The sequence below is a fragment of the Mesoplodon densirostris genome, chromosome 1 (genome assembly GCF_025265405.1).
Source record: "Mesoplodon densirostris isolate mMesDen1 chromosome 1, mMesDen1 primary haplotype, whole genome shotgun sequence".
Classification (NCBI taxonomy): domain Eukaryota; kingdom Metazoa; phylum Chordata; class Mammalia; order Artiodactyla; family Ziphiidae; genus Mesoplodon; species Mesoplodon densirostris.
Window position 1 is genome coordinate 123354835 of NC_082661.1, and position 21710 is coordinate 123376544.

At 39.8% G+C, this 21710-nt stretch overlaps 1 non-coding gene across 1 annotated transcript; it reads left to right on the forward strand.

Moving 5' to 3' along the window:
• The first annotated feature begins 20154 nt into the window (after positions 1–20154).
• Positions 20155–20227, forward strand: TRNAG-UCC (transfer RNA glycine (anticodon UCC)). The gene has a single exon. It is a non-coding gene; the product is annotated as a tRNA-Gly (tRNA).
• Positions 20228–21710: the final 1483 nt, after the last annotated feature.

Below are 21710 nucleotides of genomic sequence, written 5' to 3' on the forward strand. Positions count from 1 at the left end.
CGTAAATGAAAACAAATAAATGAGGTGAACTTGTTTAAAGTGTACATGAATGGACGAATTGCTCTGTGAATACCAAAATGCTACAGCTTGACCCACAGGGGCATTCTTAACTATTTGGAGCTTCTCCCCGATGCTTTAGAGTCAGAATCCATATCAGGTTTATAGTCTTGTTTCCCTTTCTAGGGAGAGAATGGTAGGACAGGATAAGGGGGTGAAAAGAACTCTGAGCACTTAGAGCAACTCTGGTATCTAGATGCAAATGAAACCAAAATTTTGGTGAAAGACACAGATGAATCCAGACAAGCACAGAAGTGTGGAAGAACATAATGCCATTCTCTCTGCCAACCAGTGACTTGGCAACTAGCTCAGGACTGAAACCAGAGCAGAGAACTTCTCAGCCATGGATACACTTCCTTACGTGGTAGCTAGAGAAGGAAATGCCAGATGCTCTAATGTCATTTGAGGCCAACAATCCATAGGGAGTTCATTGATCTATAGAGGGGCCATAACAAAATGTGATCCTAGCAAGCTGATGTCAAAAAGTACTCTTAATCTATTTTTTCCCATGCATAAGTAACTATACACTGCACGTCAATGAGCTTTCCCTACTCAGCCAGGCCATTGAAAACCATTTATGTGGTGCCAGGTATGTATTTTAATGGCATTAGTCTAAAGGTCAAGCAATGCAAAGAAAAGCAGCCAGGAAGCAGGCCAACAGCTCAGGCAGGTAATTGAGCGTGCAAAAGCACTCCGCCACTGTAGCGACTAGTCACCTTTTTGTTTATTTCTCTACTGCGTGGTGTGGAAATGGTGTTCTTTTATTTTCTCTTCTCTGTTTGTTAGAAATCAGCCATCAAGATAAGGATTATCCATCCAGAAATAATATTGCTATTGGCAGTAGTCTATCAGCAAAAGTTGGGCTTCCACTCTAGAAAAGAGTCAGGGAGAGTCAAGTATCAGCTCTTAAACTAAACCTCAAGTATCCCAGTGAAGATTGGAACAAAACTTGAGAGTGGAGGTAGAGCTTTAAAAATGTGGAAATCCCCAGCTTCCAGTTCCAGTTTGGAGACCTGGCTGACCAGATCCTTGGGGAAATACTTCTGTAATTTATAGCAATGTCTGCTTGCTGAAACCACAGAGAACGATGCCCCTCCATTTATCCATCTGTCCATCCACCCAAAAAGCATATATTTAGCACATAAATAATAGTGATAATAATAAGTAGCTACAATTTCATTTATTCCTCATTGTATCCCAGAAACTGGACCCATTGACTTATACATATTAGCTCATTCAGAATACCCCCAGGAGGTCACAGTAAAGTCCATCCAAAATCAGCATCTTATTGGCCCCACCTTGAAGGGCTCTAAATGTTGTCAGAAAAGAGAGAAGCCATGTGATAATCAGCCAAGACAAGGAAAACATGATATCGAAGGGCTGTTGTATGTGAATGATTCCTCTCAGACTCAGAGGTTAAAATGAACTTGTCATCATTAAATTGTCTCAGAGCACATTGAAGAAGCGTCATCCCAGCTGGAAAAGGCCTAACTATTGAATGGTACAGGGAGAAAACCAGAGAGGTACTCGTTCTGCAGATCCATATTTTGGAAGAAGCTCTGCTGGGGAGATTCTCTTTCTCTCTGCCTTGTTCCCCCACTTCATGGCAGGGTGGCGGCCAGGGCCCAGGCTGCATTTCATTCCAGTTGCTGAAGCTTCATCCTGAGGCCTCCTCCACGGGCATGCACAGTGACTGGATATGTGGTACCCAGAAATCTGCGAGGATATTTCTAGAAGTGCTGCTCTTCCCACTACTCTGCTCTGGGTGCTGCCAGAACCCGCCTCAAAAGATGAGAAAGATATAAGAAGGAAGCATCTGCCTAACTAGCCAGGACATCTTGCCTCTTCTGCTACCCCCTCCCCTACACACTCACTCCCTTTTGCAGGGTGCAGGCCTCTGGCAGGCTGACTGTTCTGCTGGGACCGTTTGCCCTACTTCCTTTGTTCACTCTGCTACAGAATCACAATACAAAACAAAGCAAAAATACTTGTCATCCCAGGACAGATGAGAAAACTATGTCCTAATCCCATCAAACTTCCATGTGTGAGTAGGAGAGGCACAGGGTGACACACCAGAGCCAGAGAAACGCCCCTGGGTAAGACCTGAGCCCCAATAATAGTTTGGTGCCTAAACTCTTGGTACCTCTCTGAGATAAAAGTGAATGCCATTAAGAAATGGAGGTTCCCAAAGACTGAGAAAGAAATGTGGGCTTTTATTAGTTACTGCTGAATATTTGTGTCCCATTTTTCACTGATTGTTGGCTATGAAAAACCCAGATAAAGAAATTTGGCCACCTGAGTGCCTGGGGCTTTCAATCAATAACAAGCTAGCCTATCAGAGGGCCCCATTTCTGACTGCTCTGCCTGAGACAAAGGTCCTTTGTAGACTCAAATGCCCCAGAGCGTGGGCTTAGAGCTGTGTTGATGCAAGCAGAAGGAAGAGGGAGAGAGAAAAGGAAATCTTTTGCTTTTCTCAGCAGACACTTAGTATTGAGAGCGACTTTTTAAAGGAAAAGGCTGTTGGTGCATGATGAGGACCAGGATATGCTAAAACATCTTTTACAGATTTCCTCCCTGGACTGATAATACAACTCTAACCTGGCTTTATTTTGGAAGTCTCCAAAATACAGGTGCAGAGCTGGATATGAATTTCCAAGTATGCTGCTTTGATGTGCCTTTGCTGTTGTCTTTTCACGGATCTGGAGAGGTTAACGACCTTTCTTTTTCCTTTTTTGGAGGGGAGTTGAGTAGAGGGGAAGAAAGAAACTGGAGGAGGATATGTTCAAAATAAACCCAGAACTCTAAAGATCATTTTTTAGTCTGGTGAGAGAAGAATCATTCTTTTGTAGAACTAGCCTTCACTTAAGTAAGTTGCCCTGATTTGGGGGAATCCCCCAAAATGCAAACCATCTGCTGTGACACTTAATTGTGCCATTCAGGGTCTTCTATTTTCTCTGACTGAATGGACCATCCAGAATAAAAATGGAGTGACCAAGTTTAGGCCAGAGAATTAGGAGCAGACACAAGAATTAGGAACCATAGGCTCTACCCATGAGTGTAAGAACTCTCTAAGTTGGATTCAGCTTCATTTTCTCACATTTATCATTTTTGCTGTTTCCTGGCAATAATTTGCAGTGCAATGAAAGGGAGGTTTTAGAGCTGCTTTCCTCAGCGTCATCAGTGGAGCTGGAAACACTGCTTCCATATGACCCTGGACCAGGTGGAGGGAAGAATCCCAAATGAAAGGCTCAGGTAGCATTAACCAGGAAAGGATCACAGGTAGGCTGATTGGGGGGCAGTAGGAAGGTGGAAAAGGAGCCTACCTGGCAAGGCACCCTGAGACCTCCAACAAAGACAGCAAAATGGATCCAAGTCTTCCTGTATTTTACTTAGTCACTCAAATTATCACCCACTGGACTGTTCCCCAGAATGAGTACCAGGCATTTCTTTTTCTCAAAAACGATAACACTGTAATTGTATAGTTTTACATTTTGCATAGTATAATTACAATTAGCCATCCTCTGCCCCACTTCAACCCCAGAAGGCTTCTTGCTCCCAGAGGCAACCACGCCCCACCCACTCAGCTCCTGCCTTTCCCAGACACCCTATATTTGTACAGTGTATGCTTACCATGCTATTTCTTGGTTTATTAATTTTAAGGATTATTTACTGGATTCCTGGAAAGAAGATGGGAACTCTGCTACTTTACATACATGCATCCAACTTTCCTTCTCCCATCACCCCCAAATAGCAATATTGTAACATTGCTCATTAATAGTCAGTGGTCAGTGTTCCCTTTTTTTTTTTTTTTTTTTTTTTTTTTTTGCATTACGCGGGCCTCTCACTGTTGTGGCCTCTCCCGTTGCGGAGCACAGGCTCCGGATGCGCAGGCTCAGCAGCCATGGCTCACGGGCCCAGCCGCTCCGCGGCATGTGGGATCCTCCCGGACCGGGGCACGAACCCGTGTCCCCTGCATCGGCAGGCGGACTCTCAACCACTGCGCCACCAGGGAAGCCCAGTGTTCCCTTTTGACTGTGCAAATATGGTTCACCATTGATCCAAGTAGTGCACTGAGCTCATGCCTCTTTTCTTGTGCACCCTTCATATCTCCCAGATGACTGCCTTTGGGAACTTTGCTAAATTCCCAGATAAGGAACATCCAGTTTAGTCTCTTCATTCCCTCACAAACATGACTGTCCACTCCTAGCACACTGCCTTCATTTGCATTGCTCTTCTGCCTCTCTCCATCCTTTCAAACCCCAGCCATAACGAAACCTCATGTACTATTTTCTCCAAGACGCTTGAGCCACACCCCTGCCAAAGCCCCATTGCTTTCCTTTGCTTCTAAATGTCTATAGAATTCACAATCTGGACTACACGATTGAGCTGTTAATTAAATTCATTCTTATAGTGTTTGATGTTATTTTTTGTGTTATTCTTGTTTCCCCAACTGTAAGTCCTCTGAAGGCAGGTCGTCTTCTGCCTTGTACCTCCTCTGTATTCATCCCCCTCAGGAAAGCCCTTTCACAGTATAGTCCTCAATACTTTCTCTAAGGCTACTTCTCAGACATTACTGAATTCTTTCTTTGGGGATCATTATTTTTGCCAGGGATGGGCTCTTGACACATTCTTCATAGCAATTTCTCTTAAACCCTCCTCCCTAAATAGAAATGGTTTGACCATAACCCAGGGGGAATTACAACCAAGCTACAAATCCTCAGAGCCTTCTTGACAGTGTCTTCTGCCTTACCTACCCCATGTCTAATCAGTTACCATTTTAGTGCCACGGTGTTTCCTGTATCTGCCTTCTCATTTTGCTCCGACTGCCTCTCTCTCTCCCTCTCCCACCCTTACCCCCCAATTCCGGCTTTTATTTTCTGTGGTCTGCACTGTTGTAACAGCTTCCTGAATCACCTCCTCCTTCCTGTCTTTCACCTCTAAACCCATCTGCCAGATAAATTCTTCTACAGCGTGGTTCATCTCTGCATGGTTCCTCATTGCTCTCCTGTCCTACAGTCCAGACTCCCTGCCTGGCATTTAAAACCTTCCATTCAGCCTTAGCTCCTGTTCCTCTCATCTCATTCTTTGCATTGCCTCCAGCTAGAAGGCTCACTCTTTTGCAAACATATCTCCAGGCTTTTTGGCCTTTGCATATGCTGTTCACCACCTGAATTACTTACCTTCACCATTCCTGCTGTCACCTCTACCATGAAGCCTTCTCTGCTCTCCTCAGCAAGATCCTTCTCAACTCTAGATTCCTATAACTTTTTATTCCTATCTTTCTAAAGGAGCGTGTTACATTCCACTTTTTTAAATTGAAGTATAGTTGATTTACAATGTTGTGTTAATTACTGCTATACAGCAGTGATTCAGTTATATATACATATATATATACACATTCTTTTTTTTAAATATTCTTTTCCATTATGGTTTAACATAGGATATTGAATATAGTTCTCTGTGCTATACAGTAGGACCTTGTTGTTTATCCATTCTATATATAAAAGCTTACATCTGCTAACCCCAACCTCCCACTCTGTCTCTCCTCCATCCTCCTCCTTCTTGGCAACCACCAGTCTATTCTCTATGTCCATGATTCTGCTTCTGTTTCATGAATAGGTTCATTTGTGTAATATTTTAGATTCCACATATAAGTGATATCCTCTGGTACTCGTCTTTCTCTTTCTGACTTGCAACTGGAGCTTATCATACTAAGTGAAGTAACATTCCACTTTTTATTATCATTATTTGTGGGTCTGTTTTTATCTCCCTGACAAGTGTAAAAGATCATGGAAGGCCTAAACTTGGTCATTTAGTGTTCCATTCTCCACAAAGATGGCAAGTTGCACAGATTAGGAGATGCAGGGGTTGAATAAATGTTTCTTAAGTAAATGAATAAATGAAGTAAAACCACATTCTTCTCTCTTGAACCTACAGATCCTTCAAAAGACCATTCTAACACTCTTTACTCTCTCTCTCTCTCTGGTGAGTGGCAGAGATGAGTTGCAATACCCAACTTCCGGTGAGTGGAAGAGTCTAGATAAATACAGTGCTTGCCAAAAAATAATGTCCTACTGTTAAGTCGAGTGCCTCCTACTCTTATGCATAGCCCAGGAGGTCATGCTGTTTCCCGACCCAAGGACCCTCTTGGGGATGGTGTTTAAATTCAGGCGTACAATAATTCAGAGCTGTCAACACTCACCCTGCTTGCCTCAGCCTCACAACTCAGCTCTAACTACAAAGCAGCACTCTCTCCATCGGTAAGTGGAAAAGGAAGTCTCTGTCTATTTTTACAGGATTGAGGGGGAGTCAAGAGGAAGCATTTCATGCAATTTCTATTTCTTCTCTTGGCCTCTAACCCTCTGGCCAGGGTTTTCTATTTCCAAAGCTTTGTATTATGTAAACATAGGAGGGCCCTTCTCAAAAACAGAAGCAAGCTCTGCTAATTTCCAGTCTCCCTTCTGGAATTCTCAGGAGTCCTGCTAAACATCTTGATCTCAGGCGAATATGTCTTTGGCAACAAGTCACTTGTAATGGCCAACCCCGGGTCAATAGATTCAACTGACTCTATGTACCCATGATATTTGCAGTACTCTCTGGTTGAAAACTTTCCTAGAGAAAAATGGTATTGTCCATGACTTTTCTCTTACGCCATTTCACATGAAGCCAAACATGCTTCCATTTGTTCCATTGAGCAAAGTTCAAAAAAGCCAAGAATTCTTAAGGAAGCTTCTTGTAACCCATTCCAAAATTACAAAAATAATTCAGACAAAAAGTGACTTGAGAAATACATTATCCATGTCTTGATGCTGTATAGAATATGTAGCCTGGACTCATTCTATCCCTGCCCACTTCCCCTTTTAAGGAGATGTGGCAGAGGGTAGATAAACACACAGGTGCAAGCTCCTATGAGGACTACATCATTTTTAAAATGGTCCAACACAAACATGCCTTTGAGATTGCTACCAAAGCTGGACAGTCTTCATAGCTCTGTATCAAGCACAGAATACTGGGCCCATGTCCTAAATATCTGAGATCCAGGATTAGAAATCTCACCTTGATGCAGCAATGAATCAGCTGAAATTATAAGAAAAGAAGAATTACTTTTATTTTCCCTACCTTTATCCCACATCACTCTACCCTCAGGAAGAGAATTTCTGGAACCAGGATACTAATAATGCTGATGAAGTGCATTTAGATGTCTTGGAAATATTCTAGACTCTTAGTCTTCCAGTCTACAAAGGGCGGTAGCAGATGGCACAGGACCCAATCTGTTTTCAAATGTTGCATTTGTGAGTAGAAACAGGCACTTTGGACAGATTCCAGTTGGTAGATTCAATGAAGAATAACATAAGCCTCAGATTCCCCAGGGGTAAAACAAAGGACGTTGGGTGAGATATTCTTTCAAGTCCTTTTCAGCTCTAATATTTTATGATTCTCAGTGGTAAAAATGCAAGGATTTGGAATGACCAGTCTCATTTCTCCCATTAAGCTCTGGGTGAACTGAGGGCCAGTATTACATTGCATCATCTCATGTACAGTAATATGTGAATAACATTACACAATGCCCGCTTTTATTAATGGGAACACTCTTCCAGCAATAATGCAATACCCTTGAGCTCATTCTGGCCTTCTTTGTTAATACCCAATCCAGTTGCATTGTCAGGAGCTATAAGAACATGACATAGTCGTTGGAAGCAGGAGCAGTTGAGGGCAGGCACATCAGGGAATGATACAGACTAACAGCCCATAGTCTTGTTCATGCTCACAGTGGATGCTCAGTGAATGCCTGGTGACTAAGAGTGAGTAATGTAGAAACACTAGTGGATTTGTTAAGTGCCCAGAGCCAACACCTTTGCACCTTGCTATTCTCCTGGGGCTGAGTCTCGGCGGGGGGTGGAAGGGAGGGAATTCACGTTTGGGAGTACTTTTAGAGTTCCCATATGTTGGAGACTCCCATTTATTGGTGTTCCAACTCCTAATTATATGGGATGGGTTCTCTCTCTCATTAGATAGATATCCCATTCCTAAAAGGCTTGGGACAGGCATATTTTGAGTCCAATCTACACACTTGATTCCTGATTTGGGCTACTGTCCTAAGTCCCTGTCAGCTCTCTAACACAGGGTACACTAGAATGAAAAAGAGATCCTCAGGTATCTCACCATGTCCCTTTCTTGGGATTGGTCTAAACAGCTTTCCTTGCTTTCTTCCCTCAGCAGCCCCCTGGTCCCATAAAGCTCTCTGTGGACAACACCCCTGGCAAAGGGCACCAACTTTCAGCTCTGAAATCAAAGAAGGAGCAGTCAACAGGCTTACACAGTATAACCCTCTTTCTGCTCTTTACAAACGTCTCACCTGCCTGACCCTGACCTTGATACGGGGTTGAGCTCAGCACTGTCCTTCAGTAGCCCCGTTTTGACATTTGTCTTTGGAAAACACGGGTAGCCAACACCTGTCCTGTGAATGATACTTTCCTCAAAGGAAGATGAATCCTCCATAGACCCATTATCACACGACCTTTCTTTGAGCTATTTTACTGGAATTGACTTATTTCCTGGAACCATCCATTCTCTCTCCTTTGGTCCCTGAGTGCCAGAGAACAGGATAAAGTTAAGAAATAGGCCGGAGGCTATGGGGCAAAATAAAACAATTGGCCATATAGAAATTATGTTTGAAGAGAGCTAAACTTTGATAATAAGTTTATTTGCTATACAGGATAAGGAGAATGTTAGGCTGGACTAAGTTTTCACTCCATTTTGCCCTACTGTCTCTCCAAATCGTATCACATTCATAATGTCAGAGAAGGAGCTAGTTAACATTTATAAAGTGTGACACTCAGCACAGCTCCTTCCTCTGAGGTTCTGATTGATTTCTCTCTGTGCTTGATCCCCCTTTGTGGATGTTCTTCTCCTCTTGTCAACTTATATCTCACTGTTTTCCCTTTAAGCATGTTGAACAGGTTGATATCCCTCATACTGCAAAGGTGTGGGGTGCATTTGGCCTTGGACAAGCTTTGAAGACATTTCCTTTTTAGGGAACTTAAAGTTGACACCTTCCATCGAGCCATCCAATTTGTTCGGGAAACCTTTCACATCACTTGCAACTGAAAAGCAGTTAACACTGAAGTCTCTGCTTAGAAGTCCTTATAGATTGCCTCATTACGAGAGATTTGAATTTCTACATGGCTATAGATTTAAATAATTTCCAAGAAGTAGAAACCAAAACCTAGAATGGCCACTTGAGTGATGAGGCAGAGGTGAAGACACCCAAATGAGAATTTTAATAATTTTACAAGTTGCAAAAATTCTTAGAAACTCCACAGAAGTATGTGAAGAAATGGACCTCAATATATCCTGTAATTAAAATCTAAGGCATATGTTACGATTTTCTTTTGGACAACCGGGTCATGAGGAGAGAGCTGGGTTTGTGCTACTGGTACTCTCTAGAAGGTTTGGGGCCTTGTTACCATCTTTGGACATTTGGTCTGTTTTGCCCTCAAATAGTTTTTAGAATCATCTCTAGGAAATGTCAAGTGTGTGTAATCATCCAGGCTCCAAGATGTGACTTTGAGGTCAGGTGACAGGACCTGACCATGTTATGGAGAAGGCGGTCCAGCCAGCTTGTGCTTTTAAAGTCATGTGACATATCTGATAGAGCTGTTTTTGGTTTTTAGATGAAAGGATTCTTCATTTTAACATGACTACAAAAACAAACTGTTAAACTTTCTGGTGTTTCTTCTTCCAGGGAAGATGAACTGCACACCTCCGTACCACATCCCTCAGGTTCACTCCTTCTCTGAGCCTTAACTTACCCCATCATTGTACTTCACATCCTTCCTGTATCTCTAGGTGAGTCTTGAGTGTGATGAGACTCATGAGGACAGGGAGATGCTGCTTTATCTTGCTTGGTAACAAAATATAGAGATGTCTGTTGCAAAAATAACTTGCTAATAGAAAGCAACATTTTTTTGCTACAGCCAAATGGGCAGCATTAAGATGCTCTGCTTCTTGCTAAACAACCTGAGGTTAAATAAAAGCAGTGTTCAGAATCAGCATTTTTGAGACAAAAGCCAGTGTCCAGGCAACATTCCCTTCCCCTCACCACCTGCCTGCAAGAGAGTTAGCAGGGCAATCAAAAACACCTCCCTCTTTTCTCAAATTTTGAATGGATGGAAATATAGACACTGAAATCTGTTTTGTTATGGATGAAAGCTAGTCTGGGGGTTGTGAATTAATGTACAGCCCCAGTGGTTTTTTAATTTATGCCCGAGTGAATCAGGCTTACCCACCCAGGCTCTGGTGGAGCCGGACAACCTCAGGCCTATCTCCAGGCAGATAGAGGTGGCTCACCTCACGGCAGAGTAGGAAACAAGCTTGACCTGAGGACAGGATGCTCTGAGAATGTGAGAGAAAAGATATACCACCCTCACACTACTCAAAACAAAGCTGAAGTGGCTATATTCATATCAGACAAAGCTGGTATCAGGTTAAAGAATATTACCAGGGATAAAGAAGATCTTTCATAATTATAAAGTGGTCACTTCATGAAGAGGATATAACAATCCTAAACATTTATGCACCTAATAGAGTTTCAAATTTACATGAAGCAAAAACTGACAGAACTGAAAGGAGAAATAGACAAATCTACGATTATAGTTGGGGATTACAACACTCATCTCTCAATAATTGATAGAACATGTAGACTGAAAATCAGTAAGGATATAAAGTAGGAGTCAACACACTATGGCCTTTGGTCCAAATCCAGCACATGGTGCGTCAAATACAGCCATATCCTTCTAAATACTTTCTTGGTAGAGCTTCAAATTTGAGTAATTGTGACAGGGAATGTATGGCCCACAAAACTGGAAATATTTACTATCTGGGTCTTTACAGATAAAGTTTATGAACCTCTAGACCCTTGATATACAAGACAACATTATCAACCAACTTGTCATAATTGACTTTTGTACAACACTCCGTGGTATAGAAGAACATACATTCTTTTCAAGTGCACATGGGACATCAAACAAGATACACAATATTTCGGCCGTAAAACAAGTCTCAATAATTTTTAAAGGATTCAAGTATGCACAGTATATTGTCTGACCATAATGGAAGTAAATTAGAAATCAGTAACAGAAAGAGGGCATCCCTGGTGGCGCAGTGGTTGAGAGTCCACCTGCTGATGCAGGGGACACGGGTTTGTGACCCGGTCTGGGAAGATCCCACATGCCACGGAGTGACTAGGCCTGTGAGCCATGACCGCTGAGCCTGCGCGTCTGAAGCCTGTGCTCCGCAACGGGAGAGGCCACAACAGTGAGAGGCCTGCATACTGCAAAAACAAAAACAAAAACAAAAACATCTCTGGGAAATCCCCAAATATTTGAAAACTAAAGAACTTCAAATATTTTATGAGTCAAAGAAAAAATCCAGAGGAAAATTAGAACACATTTTGAATTAAATATGCAAATTAAATGTATGCAAAAAATCACAAAAATATTGTAGGCTACTGCTAACAGTACTTAGGAGAATATATATTGCACAAAATACCTATCTTAATAGAAATTGAAATTAAAATTAGTAGAAATTTTAAAATGACCTCAGTTTTCACATTAAAGAGCTGGAAAAAATAAAGTAACAAATTGAATCTAAATTAAGTGGAAAGAAAGATCAGGGCAGAAAGAAAGTAGAAAATCAAAAGACCGATGAAAGCTTGTTCTCTGAGAAAATCAATAAAATTGATATATTTCTAGCCCAACTTATAAGGAAACAAAGAAAGAAGATACAAACTACCAATTTTAAGAATGAGAGGAGTGACATCACTACAGATTTTATAGATACTAAGATAGTAAGGGAGTATCATGAACAACTTTATACCTATAAATTCAGTAACTTAGATAAAATGCACAAATCCCTTGAAAGATACAAACTTCCACAGCTTACTCAAGAAAAATAATCTGCATATCCCTAAATCTATTAAAAAATAAAATTGTAATTTAAAACTACCACAAAGAAAACTCCAGGCTCAGGTGGCTTCACTAGTGAATTCTATCAAACATTTAAGGAAGAAATAATACCAGTTCTACATAAGCTCTTCCAGAAAACTGAAGAAGAGGGAATACTTCTTAACTCATTCTACAAGACTAGTCTTACCCTGATAGCAAAAGCAAACAAATATTACAAGGAAAAACAAAAAACAAAAAAACTACAGACCAACATCCTTCATGAACATAAGTACAAAAATTTTAAACGAAAGTTTAACGACTTTAATACTGTGGTACATAAAAAGAACAATACATTTGACCAAATGAAGTTTGTCCCAGAAATGCAAGATTGATTTAACATTTAAAAATTAATCCATAGTTCGCCATATTGATGAACTAAAAAAGTAAAACAATATGATCATCTCAATAGATGCAGAAAAAGCATTTGACAGAATTCAATATAAATTTCTATTTAGAAATTCTTAGCAAACTAAGAATAGAAGGAATTTCTCCAGTCTTATAAAGGGAATTTATGACAATCTACAGCTAACATCATACTGAAAGGTGAAAGACTAAATGCTTCCCTGCTGAAATCAGGAACAAGTAAAGGATATCCACTTCACTTCTTCACAACATCGTATTGGAGGTGTTAGCCAGATCAGTAAGGCAAAAGAAAGAAAAAAAAGTAGATTGGGAAAGAAGTTGTATTAATTCACAGATGACGATTGTGTGTAGAAAATTAGATGGAATCTGTAAAAGAACTCCTGGAACTAATAAGTTTTGCAAGGTTGTGGGATACAAGATGAATATACAAAAATCAATTGTATTTCTATGAACTGTCAACAATCAGATATTGTATTTAACAATATGATTTACAACATTATCAAAAATATGAAATACTTACAGTTAAGTCTGATAAAAGATGTCTAAGACCTGTACATTGAAAACTATAATACATCACTGAGAGAAATTAAAGACAAATAAATGGAGCAATATACCTTGTTCATAGGTCACAAGTCCTAATATTGTTGAAATAAATTTTTCTACAATTGATCTATAAATTAAATGCAAACACAATAAAAACCCTAGCAGGCTTCTTTTTTTCTTTTTCTTTTTTTTAGAAATTGACCAGCTGATTCTTTTTTTCCTAAATTAATTTTTTTATTGGAGTATAGTTGATTTACAATGTTGTGTTAGTTTTTGCTGTGAGCAAAGTGAGTCAGTTATACATAGACATATATCCACTCTTTTTTAGATTCTGTTCCCATATAGGTCATTACAGAGTCCTGAATATAGTTCCCTGTGCTATTCAGTAGGTTCTTATTAGTTATCTATTCTATGTATGGTAGTGTGTATATGTCAATCCCAATCTCCCAATTTATCCCTGCCCTCCCTTTTCCCCCTTGGTAACCACAAGTTTGTTTGCTACATCTGTAACTCAACTTCTGTTTTGTAAACAGGTTCATTTATATCATTTCTTTAAATTCCACATATATGAGACATAATATGATATTTGCCTTTCTCTGACTTGCTTCATTCAGTATGACAATCTCTAGGTCCATCCATGTCCCTGCAAATGACGTTATTTTGTTCTTTTTTATGGCTGAGTAATATTCCATTGTATACATGTACCACATCTTCTTTATCCATCCTCTGTCAGTGGACATTTAGGTTGCTTCCATGTTCTGGCTACTGTAAATAGTGCTGCTGTGAACATTGGGGTGCATGTATCCTTTCAAGCCATCGTTTTCTCCAGATATATGCCCAGGAGTGGGATTGCTAGATCATATGGTAGCTCTATTTTTAGTTTTTAAAGGAACCTCCATACTATTCTCCATAGTGGCTATACCAATTTACATTCCTACCAACAGTGTAGGAGGGTTCCCTTTATTCCACACCCTCTCCAGCATTTATTGTTTGTAGACTTTTTGATGATGGCCATTCTGACTGGTGTGAGGTGATACCTCATTGTAGTTTTGATTTGCATTTCTCTAATAATTAGTGATGTTGAGCATCTTTTCACATACCTGTTGGCCATCTGTATTTCTTCTTTGGGGAAATATCTATTTAGATCTTCCACCCATTTTTTGATTGGGTTGTTCTTTTTTTGATACTGAGCTGCATGAGCTGTTTGTATATTTTGGAGATTAATCCCTTGTTGGTCGCTTTGTTTGTAAGTATTTTCTCCCATTCTGTAGGTTTTCTTTTCATTTTGTTGATGGTTTCCTTTGCTGTGCAAAATGACCAACTGATTCTAAAATCTCTATGGAATGTAAAGAATCTAGAATAGCCAAAATGATTTTGAAGAAGGACAAAGTTGGACAACTAACATTGCCTGATTACAAGACTTATAAACATCTTATAATCAAGACAGAGTGGTATTGACATAAAGATAGGCATCTAGGTCAGTGGAATAGGATTGAAAGTGTAGAAACAGATCCATACATGTATGTACAACTAATTTTTGACTAAGGTGAAAAGACAATTCAATGGAGAAAGGATAGTGTTTTTGACACATAGTATTTTTTTCCAACAAATAGTATTATCTATCACATTTAATCCTCCTAAGAAGTCTATGAGGTAGTTGTTGTTATTATTCCCATTTTCAGATGAGAAAACTGAGGTCAAGCAAACTTGCCCAGTATTTCAAACAAGTAAGTGGTGGAACTGGGATATGAACTCTGACTCCACAGTCCATGCTCTTAATCACTCCACCATATGTCATAACGTGCTCTCCAGGAAAACAAAACACCAGACGCCCACAATTCTGAAAAAAGCCCAGGAAACCATTTTTAAGACATATGATTATTTAGTAAGTAAATTAAAGAGATGAATTTATTTAACCTTAACTTTCTAAAACTCTACTCCATATATCTACAGAGTAATATACAATAGAAGATTTTTTAACCAACCTCTACTTTAACCATCTCACCAGATTAACTAATGATCTCTACAAAACACACTGATTGATGACCCAAGCAGACTGCATACTTGCAACTATAGACAACCTGTAGTATGCACTTCTAATTAAGGTGTCTGTACTGAGAGTCAATTGTATTTTTCCCCAAATCTATTTATGTTGGTACTGTTTGTTGCTTGTTACGTAATTTAATCAAGTATTATAGAAAGCCATATGAGTACAAAAAGAATTGTTTTTATAAAAATTTAGTTGAATGTTTGAATTGCCTTTCAGTCAAGTGGGTAAGCTAAGTGGAAAAATTTAGAAGTTTTTCATAAAATTATAGATTGTAAAAGAATTCTCTACACATCAGACAGCTTTGCAAATGTCTAAATTCCTTAAAGAACCCACTTTAAGGTTAATGAAACTTGAAAAGTAGATGAAGTATTGTAAGTGTAGTTTATGCAAGAAAGATGACGGGAAACTCCATAGGCAAAGGTGTATAGGCCAAGATGAGGCCATGACTGCATAAAAGATAGACTGAAGAGTGTATGTTTATACATCTTAAGTTTAAATAAAATAGTGAAAGTTTCTGCATGTATATTTATTATTCCTCACTCTAACTTACTTTTAAATTTCACCCACAATATACCAGTTTTAAGAGCATGGAATAAGAACACTTCTACTTAAAGGATGCATAGAATAAGAACACTTCTACTTAATGGATGCTCCCTGGGCCAATTCTAGATCAAATTGTAAATTAGGAGAATTTTTCCTTTTCCCTTAGAATCACACTTCATCTGACCTACCTGCTTCTCTCCCCAACCCTGCCCCCCATAGGCAAGCATTACCTTTTGGGTTTAATTTAGTGGTATTAAAACTGGATTGAGAATCAGAATTATCTGGGGTGCTTTAGAAATACAGATTTCTCCAGAAGCCAGTCTCCAAAGGTATGTTTGTAGATGGAAGGTAGGGCCCAGAGATCTGCTGTTTATAAAACTTTCTAGATGATTCTCATTACCAGCCAGGTTTGAGAGCTGCTGCCCAGTTGCACTGAAGAATAAATGACAAAGAGTAGCTTTAAAAGTTACCTGGTGGGACAAAATGACCAAAGAGTTGCGGATGTATGCGATTGACATTTTATCATAAAATGTTAGTGGTTTTTTAAAAAAAATGCATAGAGGGGCAAAAAAAGAGCCTGGAAGGAAAAAATAAGTCTCTCAGTCTCACATTTTAAGATGATGCTCAACAAAAGTTGAAGTGAATTTTCTTTAATGCAAAAGGCAAATCCTTTTGTCATTATTGTTTTTAATTCCTAATTATTTAAAAAAAAATTTATTTTATATTGGACTGTAGTTGACTTACAGTGTTGTGTTCGTTTCAGGTGTACAGCAAAGTAATTCACTTATACATATACATATGTCTATTCTTTTTCAAATTCTTTTCCCTTTAGGTTATTACAGATTATTGAGCAGAGTTCCCTGTGCTATACAGTAGGTCCTTGTTGGTTATCTATTTTAAATATAGTAGTGTGTATATGTCAGTCCCAACCTCCTAAGTTATCCCTTCCCATCACCTTTCCCCTCTGGTAACCATAAATTTGTTTTCTATGTGTCTGTTTCTGTTTTGTAAATAAGATCATTTGTATCCTTTTTTTTAGATTCCGCATGTAAGCAATATCATATGATATTTATCTTTGTCTGACTTATCTCACTTAGTATGATAATCTCCAGGTCCATCCATGTTGCTGCAAATGGCATTATTTCATTCTTTTTAATGGCTGGGTAATATTCCATTGTATATATGTACCACATCGTCTTTATCCTATTCCTCTGTCAATGGACATTTAGGTTGCTTCTATGTCTTGGCTACTGTAAACACACTGTAATGAGCATTGGGGTGCATGTATCCTTTCAAACCATGGTTTTCTCCAATTATATGCCCAGGAGTGGGATTGCTGTATCATATGGTAGCTCTATTTTTTGTTTTTTAAGGAACCTCCATACTGTTCTCCATAATGGCTATACCTATTTACATTCCCAGCAATAGTGTAGGAGGGTTCCCTTTTCTCCACACCCTCTCCAGCATTTATTGTTTGTAGACTTTTCGATGATGGCCATTCTGACTGGTGTGAGGTGATATCTCATTGTAGTTTTGATTTGTATTTTTCTAATAATTAGCGACATAACATCTTTTCATGTGCCTCTTGACCATCTGTATGTCTTCTTTGGAAAAATGGTGAATCCTTGAAAGGACAACTTTTAACCACAATAGAACCCTTCCTTTCCATGAAATCTCATGTGAAAAAAAATATGCAAAACAGAACAAGGAGCACTGCTGTGGCTGATGCTGGGTCAGTGAGGTCCTATCCATTTGCTATCCCCCTCTTCCTTGATGGAGGCCCCTAAACAACTTCTTGGAACTCCTGGAGAATCCCAGGCAACATTTTGAAAACCACTGGCATAACCAAACCCTACAGGGAACTGGAAATTCCCTCAGGATGAAAGGGTAGATCTTGACATACAATAGAAACAGTGTTGACCCAACAGCAGCTCTCAGAGTGGTGTTGTCAGGACAGCCACACTGCCCCTACTCGTGGTTTAGTGTAAAGATTTGCTTCCCCAGCTTGCTACTGACTCCCCCACTCCATGACCAGCTCATGGCTTCTGTTTACTGAGAACTTCTCATGGATTCTGTGCACTGCTTTTTCTCTGTACCACCTCTCCTGTATCTCTGGGTGTCTTTCACATTCAGATGCCCCGAGAATCTGATTGCGTTGCCCAGTTAATATTCAGTATAGTGTCTTTTGGGGCGAACTCTTGTGTCAAGCTATCTTATGGGTCACAGACCAAGTATAGATTATAGATAACTGAGTATCTTTGAGTCATTTGCCACTCCCTAGAATATTTTGTTAATGGTACCAGGGTAATGAGGTTATATGATATAAAGTATAGTGACATATTCATAGGGAATCACTGTAAATTGCTTTTTTTCAGAACTGGATTGTGAGTGGCAGTTTCTCAGATTATCATGACAGCACACTGGGGTATCAGAATCAATCAATAAATACAAATTTAAGCCATAATATATAATAAATAATTATAATAAAGTTGCAAGTCTAAACTTATCTGCACTTATATTAATAAAATGACCAAATTTGAGTGAAAGGATAAAAACAGGAGGAAAAGCATAGACGTATAATTGTAAGTTTTTGAATGGATAGAGATTTCCCCCTTTAAGTCACCATTGCAATATGAATAGCTTTTTAAATATGTATTCACTTAAAAAGAGTCCCTCTCTAGGGGGCTTCCCTGGTGGCGCAGTGGTTGAGGGTCCGCCTGCCGATGCAGGGGACGCGGGTTCGTGCCCCGGTCCGGGAGGATCCCACATGCCGCCGAGTGGCTGGGCTGGTGGGCCACGGCCGCTGAACTGCGCATCTGGACCCCGTGCTCCGCAGTGGGAGAGGCCACAGCGGTGAGGGGCCCGCGTACCGCAAGAAAAAAAAGAGTCCCTCTCCATTTATTTCTACTCTTTCTTATATTAGTAAAATCCAGCTATTTTTGAAATGAAACAGAAAATCTGCAAACACACGTTATGAAATATGAGGAATCTTGGGACTAACTGACCACTTCAGTGATTCTGAAGACTGTAAACTATTTTAAAAAGCAGATTTTTCACTGTTCTTCATTAAGGTCTGATTACCTCGCCCATTAGCATTTGGCTCTGTTATTACTATGACTGTGAAATACTGTAGATGTTGCCACTAATGGATAAAGAAAGTTGACATGGTTATCTTGATTAACTCATCAGTAATCATTTGGAATAATTTTTCTTCATTCAGTGAATGGATCATTCGCATGCCCTATAATAATTGTGTACATTGAGGTGCAGGAAATTAGCATAAAAATTATCCCTGGAGAGCTAGTTTCCACTTCTAATACCACTAAAAGTTAGCTCAGACTAACATTTGAAGGCTTTATCAAATGAGTGAGATAAAGAAATCATTCCTTGGCCATTTTTTTCTGTAATGCTATTATTAATACAGCCTTTCATTTTTAGGGTTCCACACTTATTAAGAGCAAGATTAGAAATGTAACAGCACTCCTAAATCTTCTTTCTTGCTGCTTTGTTTTTGAAAGGGGAAAATATCAAGCAGCTGTTATAAAACAATATAATAGGGACTCTCTATAAATAGAAAATCACACAAGGAAATTATACCACTCTCTTTTTCCACTGATGAAGAAGAAAGAAAATGGTGGCTTTTCACTTCCAATTCTTAGAATGGAATTGAGATTTTAAGTAAGTTTTACACAGTTTAGGCTTCATGTCTCAGCTACTGCCAGAACAACTTAGAAATGCAAACTTGGTTCTAGAAGTTTCTTATCATCTGATCTAGTCCAGAACAGAAAACTGAGAGACTATGATTTACCCAAAGTCATTTATTCAGTAAACAGCAAGATGGAATGTCTCACCCAGATCTTCTGACTGAAATCCAATAATTGCTTTTTTAAACCACAAGACATCATTACCACAAATACCTTGAATCTGGCATGAACCCAGACATGAAGATAGTATGAAGATAGTATGGAAAATGTGGCTAGGGGACATAGCGAGAGGCTTCCAGATTATTTTTCCCTCCATAGCAATCTCTCCTTAATTAGCTCAGGAATGTATTGATTCTGGCTGGTCTCCATTTTTTTTCAGGAACTTAGACAATGAATGACTTCAGCTGTTGTCTTATCTCATAAAGGCCTTGGCACTGTAAGTCCATTTGTTTTCAGGTACAGGTGAGCATATCGATTCTGACTGACATAATCTATAGGATTTGATTTCTGGTTATCCTTCCAGTCAGGGTTTACCTCAGTTGATTGAAGCAAATGATAACCAGTCTGAGGTCACTGGTGCAGTTCCTCCATCCCAGGCAAAATTCTGTTTCATGACCACAGACTGGACTTTGAACTCTCACCAGGCATCTCACAAAGAGATGCCCTAGTTTACAATGGGGGGAGGATGTGAGTGGATCAGTGAATTACAAACAACTTGGCATTCATTACATGACAACTTGGCGTTCATTACATGACAAGGTGATGCTATATATAACTAGATACTGATACCTTTGGGGTTTTGGCAAAATCCATATTGCCAGGACTTTGGGGCAAGTGATAGGCAACAGAAGTATAATTCAAGCAACACGTAATTTTAAATTTGGGGAATTCCCTGGTAGTCCAGTGGTTAGGACTCTGCACTTCCACTGCAGGGGGCCTGGGTTCGATCCCTGGTCGGGGAACTAAGATTCCATAAGCAGCACAGCGCGGCATCCGTAAATGAATGAATGAATGAATGAATGAATAAATAAATTTGTTATTTCCCACATTAAAAAATCTAAAAGAGAAACATGATATTAATTTGAACAATAAATTGTATTTAACCCAGTATGTCCAAAATATAATAATTTAAACATGTAATCATAAAAATTATTAATATTTTACTTTCGTGTATTCATACTGTCTTCAAAATCCTGTATAGATTTTATATTTACAGAACATCTCAGGATATACATAAAATTTACAGTTAAAAAATAGATTCCTGGGGCCTCCCTGGTGGCGCAGTGGTTGAGAGTCCGCCTGCCAATGCAGGGGATACGGGTTCGTGCCCCGGTCTGGGAGGATCCCATATGCCGCGGAGCGGCTGGGCCCGTGAGCCATGGCCGCTGAGCCTGCGCATCCGGAGCCTGTGCTCCGCAACGGGAGAGGCCACAACAGTGAGAGGCCCGCGTACAGCAAAAAAAAAAAAAAAAAAAAAAAAAAAAAAAAAAAAAAAAATAGATTCCTGTATCCAAGTTGTTCCAAATGTACTTAAAAGTTTTCCAACAATTTAATCAATTATCCAAAACTAATTTCCTTTAATATTTGCAACCACATTGACAAAACTTTTTTTTTTTTTGAGAAGATTTGATTTGACTTTGAAGCTCAAGTCTACATCTGTCCAGGTTAAATAAATTCACTCTCTCCTTTGTCCACTCAGGATTATTATTTTTAATTAATTAATTATTTTTGGCTGCATTGGGTCTTCGTTGCTGCATGCAGGCTTTCTCTAGTTGCAGCGAGCAGGGACTACTCTTCATTGTGGTGTGCGGATTTCTCTTTCTTTCTTTTTTTTTTTTTTTTTTTTGCGGTATGCGGTCCTCTCACTGTGGGGGCCTCTCCCGTTGCGGAACACAGGCTCCGGACGCGCAGGCTCAGCGGCCATGACTCACGGGCCCAGCCGCTCCGCGGCATGTGGGATCTTCCCGGACCGGGGTACGAACCCCTGCCCCCTGCATCGGCAGGCGGACGTTCAACCACTGCACCATCAGGGAAGCCCCGGATTTCTCATTGTGGTGGCTTGTCTTGTTGCGGAGTATGGGCTTCAGTAGTTGTGGCATGTGGGCTCAGTTGTTGTGGTTCGCAGGCTCTAGAGCACGGGCTCAGTAGTTGTGGCGCACGGGCTTAGTTGCTCCATGGCATGTGGGATCCTCCCAGACCAGGGCTTGAACCCGTGTCCCCTGCGTTGGCAGGTGGATTCTTAACCACTGTGCCACCATGGAAGTCCCCCCACTCAGGATCATTAACATCAAATTTAAAAAGTATTGAAATACAACTTTATATTTATCAATATCAACAAAGTGTTCAAACTTTCTTTGTCCTTTTGGCAGCCAATTTTCATAAAAATACTCTGCATATTATTCATGTTACTAAAAATCATGTGTAAAATCATTATTATTAATTTGT